The 9,958-nt window shown below is 33.6% G+C and overlaps 1 pseudogene; it reads right to left on the bottom strand.

Annotated features, from left to right (window-relative positions):
* Window positions 1-9,670, bottom strand: part of LOC135225332 (MAM and LDL-receptor class A domain-containing protein 1-like) — a 29,501-nt pseudogene extending 19,831 nt beyond the window's left edge.
* Between the last annotated feature and the right edge of the window lie 288 nt (window positions 9,671-9,958).

The following is a 9,958-nucleotide window of genomic DNA, read 5'->3' as shown; positions in this document are numbered from 1 at the left end:
TGCATTGAGGTTTTGGCTTTCAGAGGGTAAATGTGATTCAAATAGTTCAATTAATCTAAAACTAGGCAAGTTTCTACTTATATATATATACATATATCTATATATAATATATTATATATATATTATTATATATATATATATATAATATATAGATATATATATCTATTATTCGTATATATATATTATTATATATTGCTACTTTCAAAATGCATATTTCCCTCTTTGAAATGTTATGTAGAATTATGCAACATTTTTTCAGATTCCTAGAATAGCTTAGAGATAGTATTTTTAAAATGTGTGTTTTCAGATTTCGCATAACATATTGTAAAAAAGAAGTATAATATAACGTAGAACATAAAAAGAGAGAGATTTTCTTTGCCCATTCGAAACTACGATTGTTTCCCTTTTATGCCAGCACTGTGAGATTAGAGGGTCTGCGAGGTACGTTTGCTTTCCTAATCTGTCAACGCGTTTGATAAGCGAGCTCGAGACATCATTTGTGTTTTGGGAATCTGTCATCATATGTGATAAGGCTTCTGGTTCGGTCGATCGAGATGAATACATGTCTTTTTTTAAGATTGGACTCATACGTGTATGTCTTTGCCGAGTCCCACGTGCAGGTTTCACATTTTGTGAGTAAGATTGCGTAAGATTTCGAAGCTTCTAGAAGGATTATTGGGTCTCAAAACGTTTTTATGTCATCCACTGTCCAGTTTCCGTAAGGAAGAGAGATTCATTATATCTTAGAACCTCGAGGCGGTCAGATCCCTCTCTCTCTCTCTCTCTCTCTCTCTCCCGCGACATCCTTGAGATTATATTAACGTAACGTAAATTTGTCACTCGTAACTTGAGGATTTTATATTTGATATTTCTTAGAGTTTATTTAGTGTTATTTAGTGTTTTTTGTGGAATCTGAACACACATTGTTTCGTAATGGCACCTGGTTTTTGGTAAAGTGAAACAAGCCTGCAGCAAAGAAAGAAATTGGTATACCAAAAAGGTAAAGTGTGTTATTTTTTTATTAGTTGCAACAAATAACCAATAACGGATAGGAACAGTGGTTAACTAATAACTAATAACTGATAGGAACAGTGGTTAACTAATAACTAATAACAGATGGTTACGAAGGTTTGGTAAAAACTGATGGTTACAATGTTTTGAGTGAAAAAGATTTACACTTTCACACATTGCAAATTTTTGTGTTTTGTGTTTGTTCCATTGTTTGTGCACTTGTTCATTTTCTTATTGAAGTGTGCCTTTTTATTTTATATTTTCATTTACATTCACAATTTAATTGACTTAGTTATTTTCATTGCTTAATCAATGCACATTTAATTAAATTTAACACTTGTAAATTAATTTGCATTTACTTAGAATTCTTTTCAAGTTTTATTGTTGTTTAGCACTTGTGAATTAATTTCAAATTTTCAATTATTGCCTAACACTTTTGATTTCAATTGAATTAATTTTCTAGAATTTTGTGATAAATTAATTTTGATTTAATTTTACTTAATTTAATTCAAGAATTAATTAAACTTTACTTTGTTTTCAAGTAACAGTAATTTTCCCTGATATTGTGAATTTTACTTATAAATTTTGAGTTTAATAATAAAAAATTTTATTTAAAATTTTTTATAAGCATTTCATTTCTAACCAGTATATTTGCATTTAATTATGATTATATTTATGTTAGGTAGAAACATAGAGTGGTGATTAATCTGCTTTCCTTCAATTTACTTGAAGTGACTTAGAACCAGGGAAATACTTAGACTTCTGAAATCAGGGAAATACTTAGACTTTTAAAGTTGTTGATGGAGTGATGCCCTTTGATTAATTTAATTACTTACAAGAATACCTCACACCTGTTTTCATGAACTTAGTCTGATTTTCTGCAATACTGGTAAGTTGTTAAGGGATCACTGTTGCCTTTTAGAGTATTCAGTCGTTTAGTACCTGTTATGAGGGTTCAGGTGTCTGGCTTTTGGTGAAGCAATAATTGATGAATGGTAACCAGATACTTGGCACTTCGTAACAATATATATATATATATATATATATATATATTATATATATATATATAGTAAATTTAAACACTGTATCCGTGTTCTAATCTGTTGTAGGAAGCCCACTAAAATTTGGAAAAAATTGAAAGTTCTTATTTAAGCTTTCAGAGAGTTCATTCTCTCCCTCTTTCAGAAAGAGAAACAAACGTTACAAAAACTGAAAACAACAGTCAAGGTAAAAGAAATAACATACAAGCATATAGTTGTATCAGTATAACTGTCCTACGGTGGTTTGCCAATCTTGTTTAACAACTTAGCTACACTAACTACATGCTTTGTCATAATTGCATTACAGAAAAGGTCCAGTTTAAAATTACTCTTATATATATTCATAGTGTCAACATTTTGGATTAAAATAGATTCTAAAAGTTTTCTTTTTTCAGGGTTATTAACAACCTTTATGTTTTACATTTTGTCTAGGTTAACCATATGATTTTTACTTTGTCTATGTTGAAAGTGGGCGTTGTTTTCATCACCTTTCCTTAATGAGTCACGATGTTGTCTTTTTCTTCTGTCAAAATCAATCGTTTCACCTATATATGTTTTATTACACTCTTGGCAGGGAATTTCGTAAATGCATCCTTGTGTTTTGTCTACATTTTTAACATTATTTGTTAGGTACTTTTTAACAGTGTTTATATACTGGGACAATGTTGCAAAATTTCAAACATTCGTTTAAAAGTCCAGGGTTTGCTTTGGTTTGTGGTAAGACTAGAACACTATTATTATTATATACCTAGGAAGCTCCTTTTCTCCCTTGCCACATAATATATTCTACGTGCCTTAAAATGCGCCCTTTGAATAAAATTTGTCTTGTAACCAAGTGCAGTGAAAAATTTTTTGATATGATTTATTTCAGTATCTAAAAATTCAACATCACAAAGTTTGTAAGCTCTCAAGAATATATTAGAAATAACACCTATTTTGACATCGTCTGAATGGAAAGGAAAGGCATGGATATATATATATATATATATATATAGATATGATATATATATATATATATATATATATATATATATGTATACTGTATATTTAATTCTATTATCTTCTGAACGACATAATAAAGTGCCTAAGAAAGTTAACCTGTTATTATTCTCATTTTCTACTTTAAATTTGATACACTGGTGTAAATTATTCAATTGAGTTAGTAAATCTTCAACGTTAATAAAATCTGGAATCAAAGCAAAAATATCATCAACATAGCGAAACCAAACAATTGGAAAGTTAAAAATGGTGGGTAAAACATCAGTTTCAAAACATTCCATAAACAAATTTGCTAAAACGGGTGATAACGGCGAACCCATGGGCAAGCCGAAAATCTGTGAGTAAAATTTACTATTACGTCCGAAGTGACACTGTTCAATACAAATATTTATTAGATTAATAAACTTTTTGGTACAGGTATATCAATATTAAGACTATCAATTTTGCGTTCTAAAAACCGCATACATTCATCTACAGGTACTTTGGTGAAAAGGGACTCCACGTCAAAACTAACCATCCTCTTTCCTTCTAACGACAGGTGTCGAGTCTTTTCAATAAAATCTGCAGTGTCCTAGAAGAGTGAGTTTGATATAGTATCCAAACACTTTGATAAATGCTTAGCTAACCAACTAGCCAAATTGTAGGTCACTGAATCAATTGTTGAGGTAACTGGGCGCATAGGGACCTCCGGTTTGTGAATCTTGGGCAGGCCATACATCGAAGGAAGTCTCGGGAGGTAAGACTGAAATTTCTTAAACAGGTCCGGAAAGTCTTTCCCTAGAAGAGATGTGAGTTTTTTGTTAAAATCCTGCTGCCATCTTTTCAATGAGTCAGAGATTAGAGCCTTGTAGGTGTTTCCATCACTTAAAAGTTGATTAATTTTGCTTCCTCCTTTGTCTGCTTTTGTTATTATTATTTCCTTATTTTTCTTGAGGTCTTCTAAGGCGTTCATTAACTTCTTTGGGAATCCTTTGTTAAAACTTATACTTTCCATGAATGTTCCTAGAACAAATCCCTTTATTGCTGACGTATCTGTATGAATGTTTACATACTTCTTCTCGAACTTAGCGAAATTGGTCAGTAGCTCAAGTAAACATTCGTGTGTAGGGGGCATGGCGAAAGACAATCCATAACCAAGCACGCACTTCTGATCACTGGATAACTAGAAGGACGACAAATTTTGCACTTTTTCTTGTGAACTATATTTAAACCAAGGGCTATTCATGAAAATTAAATCTGCTTTAATCTTTAGATCGTTTTTCACTTTTTCGTTTTCTCGTCTACATACGTTATGTGCATAGTAGTCTAAAAGTACTTGAAACTGAATTTGTGTTGCATTCACATTTTGATTAAATTCTTCTCTCAGTTTACGGCTATTGTACCTGAGTCGTGGAAAAGCACCTTCCTTCTCCTGCTGTACCGATGATATTCTGTCCTTCAGGATTTCTTCATATACGCAAGGAAATGGAGAGCTGTCAAGTCCTTTGTAATTCTTAGGTGTCATTGTTCTTGGGATGATGTGGTCATCAAGACATGAACGTAGAAACTGCAGTTGAGACTTTTTAATGTGAGCCTTTACCAGCAATTTATGTATATCTATATATTATATGATATAATATTATATATATTTATATATATGATATATAGTATATATATATATATATATATATATTATATTATATATATGTATAAAACTGAATCACGAAAGTTTGGAACGCAATAAATCCATAAATGAAGGTATAAGCCACGAAAGGAAAATAAACAACGGAGTGCTACAAGATCTTTCGACGTTCAACGTCCTCTGCTGAGTAAAGGACGTTGAACGTCAAAAGATCTTGCAGACACCCCGTTGTTTATTTTTCCTTCGTGGCTTATACCTTTATATATATATATATATATATATATATATATATATATATATATGATATATATATATATATATGTGTGTGTGTTGTGTAGATAATATGTGTTTGTATATATTGTTATATAGATATATATATATATATATATATATAGATATAGATATATATATGTGTGTGTGTGTATGTGTGTGTGTATGTGGTTGTTGTGTGTACGTATCGCTAAACCATTAGCCATTGCCATCAGGTTTCACGTAATAAAGAGTTCATTAGTCTTTTAAATTACTATATAGTTCGTCAGCATCCTTGTATTTTCCGTATCATCAGTAATGACCCTCTGCGCTTTAACATTATACAAACTCATCGTGCCCTTCTATGTTTCTCTTTGAGCTGAAAAATTCGTAGTTCTTCACTGTCATATACGATACATGTGCTAACCCGTGTAAATCTTTTAGTAATAAATGTATTTTCTGTTATTCTTCTCTGGCTTATTAGTAGTAATATTTAACTACTAGTATTGCACTACCTTTTTTTTCTATGATATAAACAACATAATGTGTACATACTACTAAGCGTTTGCCCTTTGCTTTTTACGTAACACATTCACCTGTTGTCAAGTCTTAAACTTATTCCCTAACAGCGGAAAGATCACAAAACCCACTTTCCACTCAATCGCTGGTTGTCATGGCGGGAATCAACTCACCAGTTTCCAATCGAAGTCGTCCCCCTGAGCGTTGTTCCAGTCACACATTCCTCCTTCGAAGGAACACAGACCAATGCATTCCTGGCCTGGTCTCAAACCCAGGTCGTCTATAGCAATGTGGCCACGGAGAATATTTCATTTCCTTAACAGCTGTTTGTCGAAGCTGGAATGGCTTCGACAAACAGCTGTTAAGGAAATGAAAATGGAAATTAGATTAGCTTTTATTTCAAGTATATTTCCGAAATTATTCCGTATTAGGATGCCATATAAAACAGATAACTGCCGCTACTTTGGATTTTTTTTTGTTTTTTAAGATTTCTTGTCGGATAAATCGCAGAAGGATTCCATCCCAATTATCTTATGGAGAATTTTTTTTTTCTTAAATATCTAACAGGAAAACTTTTCATGTTCCGTTTGTAGCGCCCAGCAAAATCTCTTAGTAACATCATCGTATTATTCACATTACTGTGTAAAATCAACAATAAAAATAAATCCAGTTTAAAGCATTTGTTTATGTCCTGAAATGTTTTCCATGATGCAAGAGAACTTGCAGTGCCTCTTCTTCAATAAAAGGGGCGTCATCATTAAATTCATTAGAATTCCCATGAAAACAAAAGTATAAATGAAATGATAATATGGTCGTCAACGTGAGAGATTAATAATACTGCACAGTAAAAACACAGAAAAAATGCAGATTCGTGAAAATGTACAAAATGGTTAGCTCCATATCGGGTAGAATAAGCCTTTTCAAGAATTGCCGTATGATTGTCGGTGAAGGTGTAGAGAGCTTAAGCCTCCTTCCAGTACCCTCTGGTCTAGTCTCGAGTTTCCCAGATGTTGATCAGGTCTTCGGAATCAATTCCCTTCACTTTGACGCGCAGTTCAGTAGCGCTCAGACCTTCCACAGAATGCCAGAATTTCAAACATTTTCCTAAATCGTAGAGAAGTTTCCCTTTAAACCACTGGCTATTTGGAGTATAACTGAGATCATTTTTTTTCTTAATTGTAATTACAGAAGTTGATATTATATTTTCAGTGTTGGATTAGCTATACCTTTTTGGCATAGCACCCTAGAATACTGACATACTTTCGATGTATTGCTATTGATTAATATAGCTGGTTTGGTTCACAGTTATTCAATTTTGAAATTAAGATATCCTCAAGGTCGCTATGAGAAGTGATCTCGTCATTCTAGTATATTAGTTCTCTCTCTCTCTCTCTCTCTCTCTCTCTCTCTCTCTCTCTCTCTCTCTCTCTCTCTTATTTACTAAACTTGCAAAAAATCTTCGAAGAATAGCAAAGTTCCGTAAAACAATTTTTGCATTACCTGACGCTCCCGTTGGAGCTTGCACGTTGGACTCCATAACTGCGATTTGAGCCTGTTGGCCAGGGGCGCTGGAAGTCTCATGGAAAGCGTAGCCTCCGGGAAAGAGAAAAAACAAGTTACGGGAAGTTAGGGCAAGTTACGGCAAGTCGTGGTATGTTGAACTAAGAACCTCTAATGCCTTTAGGGGGCTGACTGGTATCTGGCGTTGCTATGATAATGCTGTGAATGCTGGTTTGACTTTCGGTAAGGCAACTCTCAGCTACATGATAAAATGAAGTCTAATAGTTGAGTAGTGAAATATTTGTCTGATTAAAGGTTAATTCTACAGTAGAAGTGGAGGTTAACTACTTCCTTCTAACGTCGTCCGAGGAAACGATGGTTCCAACTTCTAGCGCTACCAAATTCGCAAACTGAATCCTATGAATCACTTAAATGAGAGTGAGTTTTTCGAACTGAATTGTTACAAATAGCATTACTTTATGACCTCAAGACAATGTGTCAAGAAATGATAACGAATACATAGGGAAATTCAGCATGCAATGATTACAATTATCATTTTCCTTGAATTGATAGTGAATGAAATATTGCATTTTTTTTTCTACCATTTAACATCACATGCGAATGAATCGTATCACTTGTCAGTGACAGAAACCCATACGAAATAAAAATGAATTATTTCACTTCTAACCAATTCATGAAAATATTTCTTAGTAAGTACAGATATTAACATTTACAAAACACTGACAAGATATATTTTTGCTCTAAGAACTGATATGAAACCAACAATAGAAATTCCTTTTGTCGCAAATGGATTAGGAGACTGGAATACTTGCTAAGCAAGAACTTTACAGAATAATAATGAAATACTACCCTTTTTTAATCACGAAGTTTTACAAACTTGGATATTTATTTGCGCCTGTTTGTTCTGAAACACAAAGGGAGAAATCTTTCACTGAGCTTTGATTTATCACTCATTGATGTGGAGGGTTCGTGTTAGTTGAGCATAAATTCTGTTATGACCATGGTTAGTCCCAAGCTCTAATGTTATAGTCTGTCCGCACGTATACACTTTGTCACACAATCCCTTGATCGTTAATGTTTATAAAAGCAAAGGGAAATATTTAGGTAACGTATTTAGAGATCTGTGTCGATCAGCAATATGGACCTATTTCGTTATTGAAAAACTAAGTTCCAGAATATAAAATAGAAAACACAAAAGTCATGATCGATCACAATTGCAAATGGCACTCCCCACACTTATCTCTCCTCTACCGTCCTCCAGGTTCTTTCTTTCTCTCCTTTACCGGTATTCGGCTTACAATCAACCAACTAGTTCTGTTCTGTCCTATAACCTTCTTGTTTCACCTTTAACTTGAACGGTTATATCAATCTAGCTGTGACTCTAACTATCCACTAGTCCATCTTTTGACCTTAACACACCTTCATGAACGAATATTGCTTATGAAAACCCAAATTAAGCCACACGGACCCTCGCTGCATACATTCAGGAAATTCATGAACCTGGAGAGCTGTGCATTCTCCGATATCTTGCGAAGTATATTGATTGAATGCTGGAGCAAGAGTGGCCCATCTGCACTAAAAATCAAAACTTCACCTTTAAGAGGAAAATCAAAATGTAATTTCATCGATTTGGTGTTTTTATTTATATTATGTTTGTTATTTTCATTAATTTTTCTTTTTTGGTTCTTTGATGCCAGAATCATCGGTGGCATTTTCATCATTAGTATTAACTAGGATACACTTTTTCGAAGAAATTTGGCTGTATGCTCCATACGTTCTCTGAACTTCGTGGAGATCGCGAACTTGAGGATCAAAGGGCTGATCATTTGCCATCGTTCAGAGGAATAGTTCAGCAACGCACTATTTTTTTTTTAGTGAACGACCTTATTTCAGCAGCCACGTTTTCTTGCATTATCTCACCTCTCTCGTCGCCCGAAGTGTCGTTCATTGGGCCTCCTACCCAGAGGGCGTTGGAACCCGTGGATAAAGTCCATGAGGTTATGGCAACTTGAGAATTAGACCTGCAGGAAAATATGAAGATGTGAGGTTGCAGTGAATAGAAGCAGAATTTCAATTATTTTGAACTGGTAAAATTTTAAAATGTGAAATTTTATTTCATATTCATATTTCTTGGAAACAATTTTTTATGTGAATAACCCTTTTTCACAAAAAAAGTATGCTCTACTCACCTAGAAATTGCGTTCGGACCGGGTGACTGCCACTAGCACCACGTCACGTCATTTGCGATCCCGAAGTCACAGAGACCATTCACCTCTCCAAGTTGCTTGCCATTACGGGAACCATTCAGGCGATGTTGAGGTTTCCCCTGAAATACAAGGCGCAGAAGTTAAGTATGAAGCATAATTCTAAATCCATACTCGGAAACTGCCCCAAGGTTGGTACGGTCATTTTTTTTATAATTATTAATATATTATATTAATATATAATTATAATTATATATATATATATATATAGATAGATAGGATAGATAGAAGATAATAGATAGATAGATAGATAGATAGATAGATAGATAGATAGATATGTGTGTGTGTGTTAGTAAGTGCGTTTGTGTACTTGTATACACATATAATAGACTTAATTTTTTTAATAGACAAAGGAGATACTGATAACGTATTTCTTCAGGTAATTATGGAATTTTTCATCCGATTTCAAAAACATTATGGCTTTAAAATACTTGTTCGTAAGTCATCATCTGCCTGGATGAAAAAAAACTTCCCCAAGATACTGAAGATTCTTTCTGCAGGTGTATGAGATACAGCTGCAACAAGATATCACATTCCTGTATGAGTAAATCCCTAAACTCGGAAATGGCTGGTTGTCTCAGAAATCTTTTGAGTTTCAGATGCTTCAATAACTGTACCTGAGTAAAAGAAATGTCTGCTGGCTGTGGTTTAATAAAGAAGTTGTAAGGTGAATCGTTTCTTCATCTTTAAAGGGGATTTCCCGGAATTAGTCCTTGGCCATACTTCTGAGATTT

This window comes from Macrobrachium nipponense, chromosome 13 (genome assembly GCF_015104395.2).
Source record: "Macrobrachium nipponense isolate FS-2020 chromosome 13, ASM1510439v2, whole genome shotgun sequence".
Classification (NCBI taxonomy): domain Eukaryota; kingdom Metazoa; phylum Arthropoda; class Malacostraca; order Decapoda; family Palaemonidae; genus Macrobrachium; species Macrobrachium nipponense.
The sequence above is the reverse complement of the archived record's forward strand: the minus strand, read 5'-3'. Positions and strand labels throughout refer to the sequence as shown.